Here is a 22,224-nt window from a genome sequence, read left to right on the forward strand (position 1 = left end):
GTTTGATGTCTAAATGTAAGCTGTTGGAGAACAACAAATCAGCCGCTTGAAGAAAGTAATCCCAAGAACACTAGCAAGGTATTAAGAAATTCAGATGCTGGGCTATTTTTTCCAGTAATTTAGTGCAGATTTATTAAGTTGGTCTCACAGAACACAATCTGTACTAGTTTTTGGTTTTATGTAGAACAGGCTCATCTAGCTGTTGTACGAGAAGATTTGTTACAAGGCAAACGAAGGAAGCAATCCTCTTGGCTTTTTGCAGTGAAACCACAGGATATCAAGAAGTTGTTGTTGCACAGTTAAGTAACTGAATCCTTTCAGTTTCTACTACTGCACCCAAGCTCAGTGAGTTGTCTGCCACAATACGGCTTAAATCGTGGTGTCATTTCTGAAATGGACTGTTGCAAGAGAAGGACAATGGTAAGAAGGAATCAAATTAAACAGAGACATGCATTAAAGCATTTTGTTCCCTTAAATGTATACTAGCACTTCCAGTCAATCAAATTGCTGCCCTTGAGTAGCTAATGCTTTGACAGTCTGCTTATCAACTCAAATCTGCCAGCTTTCACTCATGATTCCTGATGTTACTACTAAGCCTTCCCTCAGAAGCAAAGTCCTCCCTGTTTTCTAAGTAGCAACTGGTGCTTTAAATTTTACTCTTGCATATCTGATTGCATATGCTCAGACACATTGACTTAAAAAAAGCATTTCTCTTTTATACAATTTCTTTAATCTTTAATTTTTGAGCATGATATTGTCTTCCAACTCCTGCCACTCCACCCTGGCTGCTTCTCCAAGAAGACTTCTGGCTGCTCACTCTGCTTGTCCTGAAATAAAGACTAAGCGAAATTTCACCTTCCTCCTGCTGCCATCTTTGCTACTGACCACCACATGTACCTGTCCTGCTCAGGGTGCCATACTCACAGCTTTCAGGAAGGCTCCCTACTCCTGAAACCTCACCTCCAGGCTCAGGCTGGGAGGTGCAAGAGCAGGGAACTCCACCCATGGACATTCTTCCAGACAACATTCATAGAACTTGTATTTATTTATTTACTTTCAAATAAAGTTTAGTTTAAGAGTGACAAACTTTAAAATGAGTATTTTCTAACCTCTCTTTAATGGGCTGTCTCTTTTGTAAACTGAGAAAGATGGCCACATGGGATTTTACAGTTCTAGCTTTTACCTTCAGGTTACCAAAGGACTTCACATTGAAATTCCTAAAAATATATTCTGACATGTAAATAACTTCTCCCCACCTTTCACAGAAAACATAGACAATTGATGCCAGAAACTAAGAAGTGAACAATCATCTTTCAGTTCTTCTGTGCAAATGATAGTTCCTTGTCCTGCAGTGAGGGCAAGTAAAAGTCAGGATTCTTAAATGTGTTTGTGAATGTGCATGCTGTGAATTCGACAATAAGAATTTCCCAGAAAACTGAAGGACAGGAAAATACATGCTAGTTGATACCATAATAAGAAAGCTCTCCTGTGATTTCTTTATTGAGATAAAAGTGAAAGTGTTTTTGTGAAAAATGACTCATTAAAAAAAAAAAAAAAAAGAACACAGGTTTATTAAGATGTTTATTTCATTGTTCAAATGCAACTACATAGCTTTTATGCAAGAGATGATACAATTTTTGTACTAAGTGCATCTTACTATAAATATTCAGCCTTTTGGGAAAAGTTTTTATTGCAGAGACTATGTATTCACTAAATTGTATTGGGAGTAGCTGAGGAAATGAATCACCTAAGATTGATGCTCTCCATCTTCAGAGTAGCTTGTGCTGGATCTTATCTGGAAGCATTGATGTATAAGGTCATTTAGCTTTATAAGACTTTTTTTTTTTTAAAAAAAACTGATTTATGAAGAAGTTCTGTGGGCTTTAGACAGAATATAAAAAATGCTGTGCAGTAACATTACATTTTCTTAATGAGTAAGACAACTGAATGTTTATTAACTTACCCGTAATCATAACAGGAAGACCCTTCAGCATTGATTTCCTAGTGACTTTTAATTAAGAGCAATTTCATTATTCATTAAATTCTATTATCTGCAAATTTCTGTGCTTGAGTACAAGATAAAGATGTCCAAGTCAGATAAAGGTGTACCCAAGGTGAGAAGTAAACAAGACTAGGAAGTGACATAAAACTCAGAGGGGAACAAAACCCACAGCAAGTGGGTTAGCATTAGCTACCATTAGCAAGAAATTAAGTGGGGACTTGTTGAATATTTTTAGTTCATGATTTGGCTGTGTTTGTGTTATAATTTTGGTTAGTGCCATTATGTATGTCCTACCATTGATACTGAGTTAAGAAAGCTTTCCCGCTGTTATTTTTTTTCCTTAGTCTACAAGTTTGTAATTTTATCATTTTGAAATTTGTTGCATTTGATTACTTACAGATGCTCTAACATTAGTTACTTTTAGTAATCAGAGAGTAATTAAGCAATAAGAACCTGACACTAATGAAAAGCAAAAGTAGAAAAATTTAGTTTATTATTATAAACTAAGAGGTTTAAAGTTATTTTGAATTAAAAGAATTTTAATAGCCTGTGATTATATTTCCAGTGACATTTACTTTAAAAATAATCACTACCAATGATATTTTAGCTGGGTTTGTATTTTTATTAAAAACTTACTGACACTCACACTGATTGAAGCCATTCCTCACTCACAATTTAGTTTAGGCTTTGCTCCTAACTCCTGTAAGAAATAATTACCTTGCTTTGAAGCTGGGGTTAAGAAGCAACAAAATGGACAAAAGAGGAATAAGAGAGGAATTCTGATACAGAATGCATTTAGCCTGCCAGGAGCCACTCTGCTTCCAGTAGGCTGAGAGATGATTTCCTTCAGCAGTCATCCACAGAGCTAAGTACTTCACACTATTACAGAACTGGTTGTCTTTAGCAATGGTTCATCGATATGCATGTCTGAATGTTCTCCAGTCTCCTAACAGTAATCTCCACAAGAAATAAACACGGACTTTTCTTCATTTCCCAGCCTTGTGAAATCCCTACTCTGACGCTCAGATGCATCAACACGAGCACCACAAACAGTATTTTGTAGCTAAATTAAACTCTCTTGCTCTCATAATACTTACATATTAATCAGCAAAATACAAAATAATTCAAGGTGGACTTCTAGGAAAAATGAAACTGTTCTGAATGCACGTCCTCAGCTAAAACTTCCCTGCTGCCTAATTGCTTATGAAACGGGCATATCTCAATCCACGGCATTTAAGACTTGCCTTTCTGATTCAATTACTTCGACAGGCAAGGTGACATGGTGAAGTCTGAAATTCAAGGCACTAGTGGCCAGACTAGCTGCTGCTCTATCTTTTTTCCTCTGAAACAACTTTGACAAAGCTGTCACCTGTTTATGCTGGAACTAAAAGCTTTCAGGAGTGACTTCAAGAAGTTAGGAGAGTCCCACATGCCATCACTGCCAGGGTCAGTATCAGACAGCCTTACTGGGTAAGAGCACAGCACAGGCACCGGGCACCAGAAAGCCTCTTTCAAAGCTCCTGTTCTCGCGCTGTGTTGTCATACACGATTCCAGCATGACACACCATTACAAAGCACCCTTCTTCCAAAAACACAAGCCATCTGTCCCAAGTCTCAGACCCAAACCTCCCTAGCCTTGCCCTACTACAATGAAATCAAAGTCCCAACACGATTTAGAAAAACAATTGCTGGTGCAGGATTAGCAAGCGATTTTGCAGTGGCGGTAGGCACTAAAGGGCTGGCTGGCATCCCATAGACAATACCATTATTCAGGCTGTTTCAGCACAATTCTGCTTGTATAACACATACTCTCTGTACTTTTGTTCCCACATTTCTTCATTACTGGCAACATTAACATGAGAACAGGATCTCTGTCAGTTAGGAGAACTGTACGAAAGTTTACAGATTTTCCTCACAGAGCATCACGCAAGTATTGTCTTTGATTTTATTCTAATTTATTCTGAGTCTGCTCAAGTTTTGTTTTGAATTCCCAGTCAACTTCATTGAACGTAACAACGTCTACCAACATGGCAAAATTCCCACAACAGAGCATTCCTTGTCATCTGTTTTTCTAGAAAACAATGTCACAAAACTCCTGAAAGATCCTCCTGTCTTGCAGAATAGGCCCATCAAATCAATTAGTCAGCCCATAGTAAGCATCACCTGCCCACATAACAGGTGGAACTTGATTTTTCTCCCAGAAACCTCAGAGGAAAACCCGAGCTCAGGCTGCAAGCTTTGGCTACCTATAAAGACCACAATAAAAACTCAGAAGCACTCAGCTGACATTTCAGTTCACTCCTAAATGCAAAGCCTGTCACTCATGCTTATTCGTGAATACTTCAGGAAAAAAAAAATAATAAACAGGGTAACATGACAATCTCCATAAGCAAACATAACCTAATTCCTAGATTTCTGACAATTATTAGTGTACCTCACTGATACATTGATGCATTTTCAAAGGCACATTTTAATACAGATAAATATAAGCAGTGATACTAAGACCATCTCTCAAGATTCAAGCATGTATTTGGGAATACAGCAAACAGAAGGGAAGTGCTAGTAATCGGGAAGGTACTGGAACAGAAGGCCTGCCTGTCCTAAACAAGGACTACTAATAGGACATTGTGCTGTCTGGTCAGTATATTTTCTACTCCTTTCAGATTTAAGACATACACACACACACACGCATATATATGGTGGTAGTGGGGCTTTGCCAGTATAAGGAACTTATCTGCTGATCCACGACAGTGCTGAAATAATTGCCTGAACAGTCAACCTGGGGGTCACAGCAGCGAAATAAGAGAAGCAATTCTAAAATCTGAAAGCTCTAGAGCTCCAAATGGCTTACAAATGTTTTGTTTGTTTGTTTTCTTTTAAAGATATGTATTGGTTACTGACTTTAAGGAGGCACTGCAGTGAAGGTAACCCTGCATTGCAACTACATTCAAAGCAAGTACGAATTCAGCACCGCAGCCTTTTCAGCACCTGCAGCCTCTGACTGGTGTCCAGCACTTCAGGAAAGTTGACATGCCAACCAGAGCCATTGTTGAGGCCATCTTAGCCTCAAATAAGTCTCTCTGTTTCCTGCTCTAAAAGACCTTTTTCCATGCAGATCTCTTCCTCTCTTACTTGGGGTAGGTAAGCATTTTTGCTAGTGCATCACATTGAAAGCAACAAAGCTTGCAGAAGGTCTCCAGACAAAAGCAGAGTGAAGCAATCTGCCCACCGAACTCCATTTATTCCCAGTCTAAATAATTAGCAGCACTGATTTTATCTCCTCTTTCAGACTGGTGTCTGGGACTACTCCAAAGATGAGAAAACTCACTCCAATTCCTAGAAAGAAATTTACATAGAAATTACAAATGCTGCTTTTGGTGCTGCATTTAAGGCCAGATGACAAGTACTGTCTGAATGAATTAAAAGAGAAGGAACAAATGTTTCCTTGGGATATTGTGCTGTTCATGCTTTCCTAAAAAACTGAAAACTTGAAAATTTTTCTCCTAAAACCATACAGACCTCATCTGCTCAAAGAAATGAGCACCTCTCTTGTAAAGAAAACATTCATTCTCTACTTAGCACCTCACACTTTCACAGTTGTGCATTATATAAATATTTAGACTAATGTAAATACTTATAATCACAACATACTTAAGTAGCACATAGGGCATTCCAATGTATTCACATAAATAGACAAAGTTTTGACTGTTCTTTTTATGTTTGTATTAAACCCCTCAGGCTAGCTGCTTGAAAAAGCTGCCATTTCCAAAATTCAACAAATTAATTCAAAACTACATACATGAAAAAAGAATCATTCAAATCCAGGATAAAAATCTCTTAATCATCTAAACACAAAGCCTAAGAATATATAGGTGTGTATATATATAAATATATACATATATAACTAATGCATACACACAAGTTTGGAACATATAAGACTGCATCCAAAAACTTTGAGGGTTTATGAAGAGTTTGCTCAACTAAAAGGAAATACTATAAGCTTGGTTACTGATTTCATCTGTCCCTAGCTGTGATACTCTTTTAATCAAAGAGTATTCTGTAGAAGGTGCCTCGAATAACTGGTGTTAAAATTTGAACATATTGCATGTCCTATTTAGAATTCCTTAAAAATGAGGATATATATATATATGTTTGGTTTTTTTTGAGTAGAAGTTTCTCAGAATAACGGGACTGTAATTCAGCTTTTGAAATGTAATATATAGCAAGTATAAGGAGAAATTCAGTTTCTATTTCAAATGGATGAAATCTGGGAAATACACAGGTATCCTTTTTCTAAGATCCAAATGCAGGCACACCACACAACCACAGTGCGTTATGTATAGAATTTCAAATTCTTAACAATATCAGGGACAAAGTATTATAAGGATCCTTCGTAACAACTGGCCAAAATGGATTTGAGAGATTTGTGTTCTCCAAGGTCAGTTCTTTACATTTACCCATTTATGAAGACCTTACCTCCATCCAGTTTCTGAATATGTACATACACCTTGGTTGAGGTCAGCAGAGACACTGACAGGAAAGATGATGTTCTCTAAGGAGGAAATACAGTATTTCACAGGAGTAGGAAAAATGTGTTAGCTATCTTAGAAATTAAGACATGAATACAACAAGTGAGAGCCTCAAGTAAAAGGAGAAGCTTACTTTATTAGTATCCAGGATAGATTCGGAGCAGCCCACCTACAAGACAGTCTACACAGATGATGCAAATACTAGGGCAATCACTCTGTTGAGTTTAATAAAAAACACATCACTTTTGGATAAATATCCTTTGGAGAAACACTTAGGGAATACTCAGTTGTCTGTAATGCTTCCTAGCTGTTACCTGCCTCCTTCTCTTTGTACATTCACTGCATTAAAAAATGTATTTTCTAAGTAATTTTCCTGAACTTATACAGGTTGAACTTCAGATGCTATTTTTTTATTATGATTATTATTTTTGCTTTTATGCAACATACCTGCATGCTTAGTTCCAAGATACAAAAGCGTCATCCTTCCAGCACCCTAAGGAGCAGGTGCTGTGAAGATGACAGGACTCTGACCCCTCACCACACACCAGCCAAGCGGCAAAACACCTTTGTGCCACCAGCAGTCACAGCAGGGAAGCTGAGGCAGAAGGAGGGCAAACTTTGCCATAAGGACAGCAATGATTCAGCAGGCCTAGGATTTTAGTTTTCCCAGTGGTCAAGCAACTGACAAGATGCTTTCAGCATCAAAATAGCTGGCTTTCAGGCATATTAATTAAAGCTCAAGTCAGTTTTAGCCTTTTTAATTGGATAACACATATCTGATTAGAATTATAAGTTAATCAACGATATGAAACAGTCATCTTCAAAACTTCTCCTGAATTCCATCTAAAGGCCCTTAAGTTTCCTATTACTCCAGTGAAAGACAGCCTTCCAGTTGGGATACATAACAAATCAACAAGTGCAACAAATTAGCAGACATTTTCATTTGGATCCAAACACCCATGTTTAGTTAAGAACACTAAAATAATATGAAGAACAAAATGTATTTATGTGCTCAGTCTAACCACACACCCCAACTTCTGGGATTTGAGAGAAAAATTCTTAAAAAAAATCTCCAACAAAAGGAGGAAGAGGTAAAGCATTCTCAGCAGAATTGTTTCTTCCAGTCCAAAGCTGCTTTGAGTTGCTATTTTGAAAGTTTATTAATAAAACTTAAGAGAATCACCTCTTGACCCTCCTGTTAGGTGAGGAGGAAGTCATAATTCTGTTGAATTGCATGTGATTGGAAAGCATGCATGTCTTCACACCATCAAGTAGTTCTTCACCTCAAGAGATTTGTTGATGCTAAGGGGAGGAATACAGCAGACATCTTGTACAACCAAGTATCCACCCCTGCTTTCCAACCAAGACTTTGAGGAATCAGAATCCAGCAAAAATACAAATGCTTCCTATAACTCCATACTACAGGAATTCCAGGAAAGTCCAAAAAGGAGACCAACAGCACACTTATTTCTACATTTCCAAAGCACAGGGGATCTTTCAGCAGATAAAATGCCACCTGATCCAAATATTCACAGTTTTCCAGTTTCCAGTCATCCCGTATCACCTTTCATCAAAAATCAGCTATTTCCTGCACTTGGATATAGTGAAAGAACAAGTACACTACACGCTCAGAAGACTAGAGAAAATATGACCCTACAGGGACTGTGCAGTACTCAGCCCAAGATTTTTCCTGTCACAACTGACAGGAAAGTTTTACGTACCCATCATACAGCTTGTCAAAAAGGTAAGCCTAATCTCTCAGAGGAGTCTCAAGTAGTCTGGAAATACTTTGACCTTTAAGTCCACTTTTAAAAGGGAAGGTTTGGAAATTTAACAAGAAAAGTCTCTGCCTATATTAGTAAGTCAAATATAGCCAGGTACATTAAATTAAACATGCCAGCTGGTATAAAAAGGCCTATAGTTGGGCTTGAGAACACCCTTTGGCTCCAAATCACACTAAATGCCTGTTGAAAATGGCCCTGACCATACTCAGTTCTGAGCTGCGACAGCAAATTTCTGCAAGACAGTGCTAGTTGTTAAGTGCCAAAGACATGCCAGGGAATAATTTATCGGTTTTCTACTAAAGGCAACGAGTCTCTGCTCACTGTGTTAGAGAAAGCCCAAGTTTGAGCAGAGCAATGGGGCTCGGCACTGTTATAGGCACTGGTTGAGCAGCAAACAAAAATGGTGTAGTCTCGGCCAGGGCAAACCCACACATCTGCGTGCACAGTCCAGCAGGGTCTGCATAGATTGGCATTACCTGGTTCAATACAGTGCTGGAACTCAGTTGCAGTCACTGCACGCGACCTTCAGCATTTGAAAAACAAACACACAAAAAAAAAAACATAAGGCAGACAGACTACCATTTCATTAGGACTTCTGCAGTTAAAGATTTATTATAATAGAAATGTTGGTAAATTTTAGGTTATGTATTGGTCCTTACTGACCTATCAATGGAACTATGTAAGCCTACCAGGCTTGGTGCAGTACTGGTGCATCTGAAGGAAAAAGATGAGTGGTAGTGAAGAGAGATTACAGACTACCTTGGCGTATACAAGCTATATATCCTATACAACCTGAGCCACAGCCCTTACTCACTCATTCCATTTCACTTCTCAGCGCGGCTTCATCCAGGAGAATACAAAGCATTGACTTGGCTTCTATTTCAGGATAACATTTCTGTTTCAAGAGCATTACTGCATCACAAAGATGGCATTGTATTGTGGCACCTGAATACTCAGAGGGAAGATCTGTGAGATGAGTGTTCTGCTAGGGCACAGAATACTAATTGCCCAGGTGGACAGTTACACTCTGAACTAATTACAACTCCAATCGTTTCCTAGTCCTATGTACGGACACCATAGTACATAGCCTAACGCCCAACCTGTCATCATTTTTCTGCCGAGATACTGATAACATCACCTAGAAGCAAATTGCTTCAAAATATGAAATGCTAAACTTGTTACTAAATTTCAGACTGACACAGCATCCCTTTCAGATCATCTTGCTAGTGTTAATCTCTGAGTATTTACTATATAGCAATTACATCACAGATGACATCTGAAGAATTAGCCTCCAATGTCACCATGAATCATCGCGGCTAGAGATCACTATATTTGGTCAGACCTGGGTCTTTGACCAAAAAACATTGCCATGTTTTCCAAGGTGGTACAGATCTCAGCTGACAGCACACACCTCAGAAAGAACAAGAAGCAGCAAACACCTGCCACAGAAAACTGGTGTGTGCTCTCCAGAGAATTGTACTACAACTGCAGACAAAGCGCAGCAACACCTTTGTGGCGAGCAAGAGCAGATGCACTGGAGCACTATTACAAGACCTCCCAGCATAAAATCACAACTGTATTTATATCCTCAAGATCAACTGCAGATGATGAAACAGGACTCTAAAAGAGAAAGAATTTTAGAAACATTTTATCCAGTCCAGAAGATCCCCCGATGTCAAATTGCCAAGCGATCTCCACGATACTCCAAAATCACAGGTTTCATTTAAAAGGGGTGCAATGCCCTCATGCAGTAGCCAATAACAGAGCTCCAGTTCACCTCTAGAGCCTTGCTAGTACCAAGTAGACGTAGTGATCATCCACAAACAAGTTAAAGTCTTGAATGACATTCTATCATTTACAGCCAAACAAAAAAGGTGGCATCTAGTAGCACTGACTGTGGATGTATTTAGTGCCTGCCACCTGCAGGCCCCCTTAAAAAGAGGACTCAAACACCTGGGCTCCTCATCTTGGTTGTGAAATAACAGCTACCTGGGGGCTGCCTCTCTGGGACAGCTTCACAGAGCAGGACCTACTGCCTCCATCCACACTGTGCATTGGAGTTTGGCCTGGCAAGGGCTTTAAGAGAAAGCTAGGGACAGCATAACCACCATGTAGGTATTTAATAATACAGATATGAAGGTTACAATGTAAAAAGGCTTTGACTTGACATGAAGCAGACATCACCTTAAACCATGCCCTGATGTGACTTCTCTTTTTAAAAGGCTTCCAGAGTACATAAAACTTAACCCTCTTACTTCAAGGTAATGCCAGGATCAAGCACATATCACCGGACAGTGCCATGAGGGAAGTCTTAAGTCTTGAAATACTGCCTGTGAGCTTGCAAAGAAGGAAAGTCTCTCAGTTTTCATAAAAAATGTGAACACTTTTAGCAGACACTGTGTCCAGTTATTGTAAGCAGCAAGGCAACCAGTAATCACGCACAGAGTCATGGCCAATCTTTTTGAAACTCTTCCATCGATTCCCATGGCATCTGCATTTTACCAACTATGACAAAATTAGCATTTTTGCTTCAGAGAGAATTAAAATATTTTCCACCTTAAAGACTGAGTGTAGATAGGCAGATGACACTGTAGCATTGCAAAATTTCATGTGACAAGGTAGTTCTGCCTTAAAACTAAGTATCTCCTTCCTTGGGACTTCATTACATAGCTAAACAGAGATGTCAGCACAGAAATCTTACACTATCCAGGGACTTCAGCTTGTTTCATAAGCACCATTATTTCAATCACAGTAATATTGGAGACTATTACAAATGGTACTTACTAATACTGATATAGTCATTCTTCAATAGAACAAGCAAAAAAGCAAGAACATGCAGTTATTCAGATTGAGTCTGGATGTCTAATGTAAGGTATGAATACAACACTGCTTAAGAAACAGCTTGGAATTCCCACTGCAAAACTCATCTTAAGATATGATGCAGTATTCGAATTAATTACCCAGTGATGAAGTAAATTTGTGACTAATTTCACAGCAATTTGTTGTAACGTCACCAAGGCCAGAAGGTGGGATTTGGGGTTACAAGGGTGATGGAATTATTCATTGAAAAGGGACTATTTTTATCAACCTTATTTATGCATCTAAAATAGAAGTTACCAGGTGTACTTTAATCTCATAACAGATGGTGACTAATAATTGTTAATGAAGAAAACAATCTACCAAATTTAAGCTTAATAAGATTTTAAAACATGAAAATTCATGTGGTTTATTTAATTTCACACATAGGTTTTTATTTGAAGTGAAGCATTTCTTGAGGTTAACAAGACTGCTTAGAAACAAGATGCACGTTCCACATCTCCACCACCATGATGCAAAGGAGATGATATATTTTGTTTTACCGTTAATGCAAAAGCAGCTTTTGATTATTAGATGTCCATGCCTTCATGCACATAGTCATGATAGCTAGCAGAAACTTTTTAGTTTCCCTTTGACAGGACATATGCCAACATGGGAAGCCCTGTGAAACGCACACTGTTTGAAATCTGCACCTTCTAGTAACTGAAGTTGAACACGTGTAGAGCTACAGAACAGTAAAGGGAAGAAGGAGAATATTGGTATTCTGGGATATTGCTTTCTGAAAAACACACATTAGAACCAGTTTTGTAACAGGCCAATTTGTACTTGTCCATGTAAATAAAATTATAAAAACATGAGATATGCCTGAATTTGAATCCTTGTCCTTTGACTGTGGAAAAACACTGTTCCTGTCACCTGCACAAGTATTACCCCACAACTACTTAGTGATTCAAACAGGAAACTTAAATTGTTGTGCAAGTGAGTGTGTACCTTTTCAAAGCTATAAAAAACTTCAATTTTCAATGGACATCAGAAGCTTGAATGCTGCAGACAGATTATTACACATTTAGATGTTGCAAAATGCAACATTACTGCTAAAAACATGGACTTTCTGGCAGGACTTGTAGAGGACAAAGACATTCACAACAGAAGGAAAAAAAAAAAAAGTGAGAAAAATATAGGAAGCATCTGCCAAGAGAATGGAATACTTGAGCTTGAAAATATTAAGCAGTCTTAGCATCACATTTAGTCAACTCCCCAGAGAGCAGCAATAGCAATAATGATCCTTCCCGTCACATCAAGCACTAATACATCTGACCCCTGCATGAAAAGGCATAAGAAATACTAAGAAAAACTGAGGTTTAGAATAAGAATGACTGTACTTCTCTATTGGGAACATGCAAAATGAACAACTGTGAAATCTTTTAACAATACCTCACCAAAAATATATCTATACATACATACATATATATATTAGTTACCAATGTAATGTCCCAGGAAGACATGAAGGTATCTAAACATTAGACAGAAAGGAGGGAGCAGGGGGAGAGCAAACCCAAGAATAGACATTTTTGATGTTCAGAAATGAAAGGCTTGTGCCAAATATCTAGATGAAATACAACAAAATAAATGAATATGTAAATGAAAAAATACCCTTTCAGCTCCCCCAGCACTGTCTCTACTAGAGAGAGTATATATCTATGTTTTCAGCTAACAGGGAAGAAAAGGAAACAAGTTTATTCCAGGGAAGACAGGGGCAAGAGACTAGAGAGCAACCCCACAGAAAGGGATCTGGGGGTTCTGGTTGACAGCAAGTTGAGCATGAGCCAGCAGTGTGCCATGGCAGCCAGGAGGTTCAAGCCTACCCTGAGGTGCATCAGGCAAAGCACTGCTCACTGGTCAAAAGTGATTGCCCCACTCCACTCTGCACTGGTGATGTCTCACTTCAAGTGCTGTGTGCAGTTTGGGGCACCACAGTATAAGAAGGTCATAAAACTATGAGAGGGTGTCCAAAGAAGGACTACAAAGATGGTCAAAGGTCTACAGGGGAAGACATATGAGGAGCAGCTGAGGCCCCTTGGTTTGTCCAGCCCAGAGCAGAGCAGGCTGAGGGGAGGCCTCATGGCGGCCTGCAGCTCCCTCACGAGGGGAGCGGAGGGGCAGGCGCTGAGCTCTGCTCTCTGGGGACAGCAACAGGACCCGAGGGAACGGCATGGAGCTGGGACAGGGGAGGGTCAGGCTGGGGGTTAGGGAAAGGTTCTGCACCCAGAGGGTGGTTGGGCACTGGGACAGGCTCCCCAGGGCAGTGGTCACAGCACCGAGCCTGCTGGAGTTCAAGAAGTGTCTGAGAGCAGGGTCTAAACACATGGTCTGAGTTTTGGGTGGTCCTGCATGGAGACAGGAGTTGGGCTCGGTGATCCTTGCAGATCCCTTCCAACCTGGGATTTTCTGTGATTCTATGATTCCAAGGAAGACAATGCAAAGAACCATGTTAACAGAGCACTCTCAAGGAGTATAATGATTGCAGTATTTAAAAGCTGTCATTTACTATGAGTTATTGAATTTGGCTGAAAAGAACAACAATGTGGCCAACTCCACAATGTGGCTGTGGATTTTAGCTTAATAAAAGGAAAGAGACAAATATAATTCCAGGTCAGATCCTTACCAGTCTAGAGAACAGATGAAATAATTCCAGTTGCTATCTTTTTAATAGACTGCATACTTGAAAGAAACAAAAGCATGAATACTTACTATTTTAAAACATCTAGCTTTTTTAACTGAAGAACTGTGTTTTTAACCCCCCCGAACACTTGCTATTTGAAGATAAAATAGTTATTTGGGACTGAAAGGATTTTCAACAATTCATCAAGAAATAAACGTAATTTTGAAGTGCTGGTTTACCATGAATACAAGTTGTCTTAACAATGCTCAGCTATTAGCCCTTTTTTCCTCCTGGTAAGTATTAATTTCAGTGCTTCACCTGAGAGGGAGGGATGCTGGAACCTCCTGCTCAAACACGTCTTCAAGGATGTGTTCCTCTGCAGTACACAATGATGCTAGAGAGACATTTACTATCTGCTGGACACGGCTGCTGTGCACTTAAGAAAAGAGTCTGTTAGAGGGAATGTCTCCCTTTAGCCTGCTGACATAAGCTTGCCTAAAAATAACTCTTGTAAGACTGGATGGTCCAAGCACATGACCTTTGAACTCAATTTTTAGTGACCCAGATGACCTTACAAGAAAGTGAAACATTGCTAAGGCAAGTGACTAAGACAAGCAAGATAATCCTGAAATTCATACTTGAGCAAATAAGTTTTTATATTATTCTTCATACAACTTGACTGGCAAAAGGACAAAGAAAATCTGATTTAAATGGAAAGATGAAAATAGAGAAAGCAGCTTGAGTACATTATTTTTCCCTTCCTCCCATTTCCTCAATTTCTGCTTTCAAGCTTTTAGGACTGTTCAAAAGATCCAAATGTCCAAAATCTAGAAGATAAAGTCAATACACCAATGATAGAGCGTTCTGATTGACAAATCTCCAAAAATAACAGGAAAAGATCATTTAACATGGGTGGTTCCTTGCTGGACTTCTTTGGCTGTCCCTTTGTTGAAATAATGTGTTACCATTAATGTTTTTTTCCCAACATATCTTCTATCAAGTCTTTTGCCTTTGTTGGTATCTACTTTTCTTTACCCTTACACAGTTTTTAATCTGATGAGCAGGATCAATTACAGAATATAACCTATTCACTGGTTGGAAATAGAAAGTTGCTTTTCAGTTTTGGTTAAACTATACTCTCTCTAGTCTTTTATCTCTTTCCCCTTACAGAGATCACATCTTTCTTATCAAGAGAGGCCAGTAGACATGTGCTTGCAATTTAACTAGCAAGCTATTCTAGATTTTCTTGTCCCCAGCCAATCTATTCAGAGAAATGTGACTAATGTTTTTACCCTTTGCTACACTGATGTACCTACAAACTGTGGAAAACAAGTTATCCTTTGTCTTTTAAGCTTATGTAAAATATTTACATCAAGATAGAAAATGTTTCTGCCAGCACAATAGCAGACATGTCCTATCATTAACTACATACATTCAACACTCATTCCCCTGGCAAAAACACTTACCAGTGTGACAAAATTAAATCTTCCAGCAGATGTCTTGTGGGAAGTGATATCAGACTGAGTACAAACATAGTTAAAACCAATGACATTTTGTTCTGTATCACAGCTGATAAAAGCCAATAATGAGCTGAGATCCTTTTGTTATTTTATTCCCTTTCTAAGCCCTATGGCATTGCCACACCTACCAACTGAAGTGATTCAACACTGTCTGTGTTGAGATCATTAAGGAAAAACACTAAGATAAGATAGGATATGTATTTGACAGGTCTGGGTCTGAAAGATTTTACAGTACAGTTCTTGTTTGAGTGGAAAAATACAGACAGCTTGAAAGGTGAAGACAGGTCTCATACAACTCTAAGACTGTGGTCACTTGGATTTCTGTTGGGGTTCCAGAATATTTATACTCTTAGACTACTCTTTTCTATACTTCAGTATTTCTACTTAAAAATAAAAATAGAAAAATACATTCCCAACTAGATTTTAATTCAAGGTAGTAAACAAAATCATGTGTTTTGTTTTTTTTCCATAACCCAAAACTCTTGCTTTCCCCAACAAGCACATGTATCATCCTATCATAAGATGGAAGAGAATATCCACTTTTGCTGAGATGAAAAAGTTAGTAGCATGTTAAATTCAGTAATACATTTGTTTCATGAAATGCGTGGTGAAAATAGAGTTTGAATTTGACACAGACTTTTTAAGTGTAAACTGTGTATGCTGCTTTTTGTTTCATAAAGGTCATTGTACTGCTTTTGACACCAAGAGCACGATAAAAAGCATCTAAGCTGATGTCATGACCCTAGTTGCCACCTTTCCAACTTGAAAGATGCATGAGAGTTTTAAATTGCAAAAAGGATCTGTAAGAGAAACCATTTAGGTTCAAACAACCCAGGGCCAGCCTTGGGTTTTGGATCCTGACCAGGAAAAGAGCCCTGGGAGATGACTGCTCTGCCAGGGTACTGGTGCCTGTGCCCAACAGTATCCACACCACCATCACTTCCAGCCCAGTTCAGGAGTCCTCTCCTTGCAGCACCTTGATACAGCACTGTTTTCTCAGGGCTCACCTCTATCCTAGAAATGCAACAGTTCTTATGTCATCACTATTTAGCATATTATTGACTCCCTACTCTCAAATATTATGACCCTTGATGTACACTGTTGCTTTAAAAAACATTACAAGATAATAAGCATTCATTTTTGATGTTACCTTCCATCATCTCAAAAAAGCCTGAGATTTTTTCCCAAGTACCTTCAAAACAAACTTTCCAAATTCCTCCTCAAGAATGTTTCAAGATTATAGACAAAATTTCTATTACTAGTCTGACAATCTAGAATACACCTGAACTTTTAAGCACCAACAACTTCACAGATTTCAGACAACCTTTTAAAAAAGAAAAGAAGAGGAAAAAGCTCATCCAATTCCTTCCAGGTTTAAATGTAAGGAAGGACAAAGAATTCTCCATATGGACATATGAATTACTATGCTGGTTGTAGTCTTTCATATGAAAACTGTATTCTAGGTAGCTTATAGACTTGATAGATTCATTCAACTGGAACAGAATGAAATTCGCACCCTATAAACAAAACAAACAAACAAAAAAAAGAATCACACGGTGCAGAAATCCATATTACTGTATTAGCAAATTTTATTTCTCTGAATAAAAGTCAAAGAAAACCTCTTATGGTCACGTCTCTGTGCCATAGAAAAGAACTAACAATATATCTGAGTCAGGATAAAGATCTCTTCCTACACCAATAAAGAAAAAAAATAGCCATCATCCTCTAAAGCATGTGACCAGAACACTCTTCCTCAATTTAGACTTCCATTTCAACAATCCTCATAAAAATATGATGCAATTTTTACACAATTTATCTTTTCTCCTTCGTATACAAAAGACTTGATATTGGCCTGCCCGGTAAGCATGTCATTAGCTGTGCTGTTTATTTGACGTTTGATACCATTTCTTAAAATGAGGGTTCTTCATAATAGCTTCTGCCTGTGCATTGTTACTAACTAAACAGGAATATATTCTGAGACAGTCCAACTACATTTTCAAAGATTATTTAGGCTCTTTGGAAGCGGGCTGTACATTCCATAAAAAAATCACTTTTAAGAATTACATTCAGCACGTATGAATATTCAGCAATCAGTTTCCAAACAAGCTATTCAAGATACACAAAACAGATAGCCAAATGTAGACTAGAGAGAGAAGATGCTTAATAACTTCCACAAGCTTGAAATACTATTACATATAACAACAGTAATTTCCAAAAACTTCCAAGAATTTTTCATTCACTCTCAAGTCCACGCCTTTGCTTTTAACCCCAGCCTCCTCAGCTGCATCTGCTTATGCAGTTTCCCTCTGCTTCCTTCCAGCATTCATCCAACCTTGTCTGCATCAGCTGGCCACAACCCAACACATTATCCAGAAGGTAATGGTAAAATGGAAAAATAAAACTTTGCAGCAATTTGCAGCACCAGTCAAGAGAAGTGATGCAGCTCACCAAAAAGCTCATCCTTTGATGGTGAATGAAGCCTAGCACGCCACTGCATAATTCCTACCTGAGGCATTCTTTAAGTTCACTTAATATAGGTGCAAATAGTCCAAGCAATTTGAGTTCCAGCTGTTGAGTTTAACAAACACTATTAAAAATATTTAGAGGTGCAGTTCAGTTTTGTCTTGTCTAGCAGACTGTGCCAGTGGACAACAGTTCAGTCACATCACTAATGGCCCATATAAGAGTGCTTCACCCTTAATTACTGAATGCAGTTCGAGTGAGAAGGCTAACAGCAGCTACTGGGTAGCGACCAAATTACGGTATTTTCTGTCTCTGAAGTACTAACATAACTTTTGCCTACTTTGACTAACACTTTTATAGAACCAAAGAGTTATTTAAAGAGGTAGTCCCATATTCATCCCAAATACTTCTGCTCATTTCAAAGCTTCCACTGTATCCACCCCTTATGCCAGAAGAGCTGTTTCCATGGAGGCATGATGAGTCTGGATCCCTGCAGCCCTAATCCTGCTTAGTCAGTTTTAACATGGATGAAGTGACCAGGTATTTTCACAAATGCATGTAGAAGACTATGCAGCTATATAGAAGCAAAAATAAGAAGCTAGGCAAGGGACCTGACAAGGCAGTTTTGTTTTTGTGTGTGTTTTATTTATTTATTTATTTATTTTTAGGCTGTATTTCACACATAACCTGAGGGAAACTACTGTTACCAAGTGATCGATCATGTACTCAGTGCATCACAGAAGGTAACAGAGCACCTTACAAAGTTTAAGAGCTGTGCTCCATGCTCTAAGCGAAAAATATGGAGGGGTCAAACTGACACTGCCCTCATAAGAGCCTTGTAATGGAAATCCAAGGTCTTGCACTAAAGGAGTGCAATTTGCTTCAAAGCTTACTTGCAAAGAGTTTAAAAGCGCATTTAAGCTATGAAACTGGGTAATTCAGTTATGGAATTTAGCTGACTTGTACAACAACATTCTGTGAAGTCTGAGTACAGCAAGCCTGTGAATTTAGAAAAGCTGCATGTTAGAGCATAGCAGTAGAGGTGGTATTGAAAACCAATCTTCTCACAGCCTCTGAAAGAGCCTCTGAAAGCAGAGCTAGAAAATGTCTTGCCAACTGACAATGAAAGGAAGAACACAGTAAACAACTAGATTTTTGTCTGTTTTTTTCCAATGTGTCTGTAGTGGAGCCCACTCTGCAGAGAAATCAAATGATGCCTCGACCAAACTACACACAATCCCAAAGCAAAGTCAAGTCCGACACCATCAAGTCTTACTCAAAAAAAATCTTCATAGTTCATTATATTCCAAATTCAGGTTTAGAGTAGTGGTTTTCATCAAGTCACAGTGCAACAAGAAATGGTTAAGTCACAGTACACTTTGCTTGCCTGTTTCACCTGTAACAGACATGCCTGGTTATACTGCAAAGCCAAGCGTCTTTTAAACTAACAGTGCCCAATATGTTGATGGGCATGCTGTGAAGAATAAAGCTTAGGGTCCTGTTTTAGCTAACATAAATTGAACTTCATTGTTGTTTAGATAACAATGGTCTTTTCTATAAAGATCTTATTTTCAAGTCAGAGACTGAGAAAATACTTTAGAGAGTAAATGAAAGCCCAGCCCTTGAAATTTTATTTATACCACTCTAAAAATAAGCTGCTACAATACTCCGCTGTTCTATAGCGTGGTTTGCTTCCCACCACGTCATTTCCATACAACTCCTCATGGAGTGCAGAAACATGGCTGTTACGGCAACTTGTATTCCTTTGCAATCTGCAAGGGACAACTCTGCACCTGAGACATTCTTTGTGTTCACAGAAGGAATGATGTCTGAATATAAGCATAAGGATACACAGCTAGAAGCCATCCTTGCACATTGTTAGTATAGTTTAAGTTAACAATAGAGTAAATTTTAAGCTAAAAACGCATAAAATCCCATTCACATTTTTTCTATGCATTATTAATTTTCAGGATGCTAATACAATGTATTTTAAGAACCAGAAATTTTTAAAAAGGACACAATACTGAAAAAAAGGTACTAACTGTATTATTATTATGGGAGGCTCTAAGTTGCTTAGAAGGGACACTGTGACATACCTAATAGGAGCTTTAGGAAAAAAAAAAAAAAAAAAAAAAAAAAAAAAAACCCTCTAATTTCAACCACTACCAAGCTTCAGCTTTCTTTGGAATAATTTTATAATAGCAATTACAGAGTATATACATAATTTAGATCAAATGATGGTTGACCTAAGAAATTAAGCTTATTCATCAAATCTTTACTGAAAAAACTCATAAGTTGTTCTTTCTCAAGCTGCTTCGCTTTATTCAGCTGAATTCAGGTTCAGTATGTTCAGTGAGAAACCAAGCCGAGCTAAGTAAGAAAAAAAATTCTATTGCAAAAGCATCTATGGGGAACTGAAGCATATGAGATTCAAGCAAAGGCATGGACATTGGTTAACCCTAAACCTATATTCCAGTGAAACAAGAAACAGAACAAACTTGACCAAACTAAGAGGTTAACATTTCTTGCAGGAGTTTGTGTATTTGTGTTTTTCCAAATAGCTCCATTTTGGATCCTCCCTGAAGGTTATTCAGTAGCAATGAACTTTCTGCTTTATAAATGCTCTCAATGCTGCAAGGGAGATAGAAACTAACTGATTCACATGACTACAGATTCTAGAAAGAGACTTCACCACCACATATCCTAAGCACTTAAATGAGTTTAAAATCCAGACTTGTCTGACCAAGCCATAGCATTCCTTTTTAGGAAGGAAAATAAGAAAAAGCATTTCATTCTTTCATATACACTGATTCTGTCAATACCAAGTCAGTCACCAGCATCAAGCTGAGAAACAGCTCCTCAGACTCTCCTCAATTTGTCAAGAAACGATCATTTACAGTCTGTATTACCCCATTTTGCCTAGCATTGAGATTCTTCGCCATGTCTCACTTTGGATCTTTTGCCAGCTGGCCATTCAGTGCTCTGCTTGCCATGAGACAGAGTTTTCCCACCCACAGTGGAAAAGTATTAAACCCAATTCAAGTCAGCCCCATGGACACTGGCATTGTTAGCAACAAAGCTGAAGTTACACTGGCTTGCTTATTATTACGACTTCTCCATACCAAAACAGCAATTTTTATTTGAGTAAAAATGCTCTCAAGGGAAGGAAATTCAAATAGTTTGAATACCTAGCATGTGCGTGTATATATGTTATTACTTATTCTGTGTAATTTTAATGGTTAGTTCTAACATGTGGCCTAAGAACCACTCCTTTAGACCAGTTTTATTTGCAATTATTGAAATGAAACAACTAAATCCAGCTTGAATATTCATGTTCCTGTGAAGCCCATTATGGAATGTGCAAGCCCACTGGCATACAAGTTTTATGAAATGTAGAGACATCATAGATTGCACTATGTTCATAATGTTGTGGACAATATACTGTATGAGAGGCCATAAGCCAACTTCAGTAGTTTTAATTCTATTTTAATAATTTCGGTAACATTTTTCATGCAGAAAAACTCCTCAAGCTACTATTGTTTATTCATGCCATGCATTGAGCAAGTGTGACAATATGGAAGTATGATTGACATGCCTGTTTCCAGCAGTCCTTGTTCCATGATGTTATTTAAATAGTAATATATGAAGTATCTTTAGTACTGACTGAATTTTGGTTTACCTAAAGTCTGTTTCTTGGAAGCTGTTTAACTGACTTAGAGTTCCATTTTTTCTTTCCTTTTTTTTTTTTTATTGCATAATGCTAATTGCAAAACTACTTAAACACTTCCATTTGAATAACTTAACATCCTTCTCAGTTCTCTGAACCACAGAAAATTCAAAATCCTTGAACATTTGACTGCAAAGAAGCTTAACACACACTTGTAGAGGTGAGCAGCAACAGAAGTCAAGTTCCTACCTCTAGAATGATGAATACAGAAAAAGTAATTGCCATAGCATACAAGCTGTAAGCTGGGTCAAGCAATCTAACTATATATTGTAACTCAGGTTCCTATATTCTAAAAGCCATAACACTGCAAAAATGTCTGCCCTTTTTGCTACAACAAGCCAAGTGACTCCAACCAATATTTCTGCCTGAAGTCTCTAAGTCAACCATAGAGCTCAAACAGAAGTTCAAGATAAACCATTTTTCAAAGGTCAAATGAGGTCAAAGCAAGCATACCCAGAGCAAAGACATTTCAATGGTTAGCTACTTCCACTGTTAAATACATTTCTCATTTCTAAACTCGGTTTCACCTTTCAACTGCAGAATCTCATCATTTTCTGCTATATTAAAAAGCAGTCTATTAATAAAAGACTCTCTCCCTCAAAAATATTTAGATTAGAACAAGGTCATCTTTTAATCCTTTCAGGTAGTAGATGTTGTGCTCAGTAAAAAGCATGCCATGCTTTTATTCTTTTTTGAATACCTTGCAGGTTTTTATTCCTT

The 22,224-nt window shown here is 38.2% G+C and overlaps 1 long non-coding RNA gene across 2 annotated transcripts in view; it reads right to left on the minus strand.

The window, feature by feature from the left end:
* Nucleotides 1-321: 321 nt before the first annotated feature.
* Nucleotides 322-22,224, minus strand: part of LOC118160422 — a 77,358-nt gene continuing 55,455 nt past the window's right edge. Inside the window, exons 3-4 of one of the 2 annotated variants that reach the window (XR_004747487.1) lie at nucleotides 6,979-7,833; nucleotides 322-398 (exon numbers count right to left, since the gene is read on the minus strand). This is a non-coding gene — a long non-coding RNA (uncharacterized LOC118160422). Of the gene's footprint in view, nucleotides 399-6,649; nucleotides 7,834-22,224 lie in introns of those variants that run through there. The other variant, XR_004747486.1, reaches the window with a different exon arrangement.

This window comes from Oxyura jamaicensis, chromosome 1 (assembly GCF_011077185.1).
Source record: "Oxyura jamaicensis isolate SHBP4307 breed ruddy duck chromosome 1, BPBGC_Ojam_1.0, whole genome shotgun sequence".
Lineage (NCBI taxonomy): Eukaryota > Metazoa > Chordata > Aves > Anseriformes > Anatidae > Oxyura > Oxyura jamaicensis.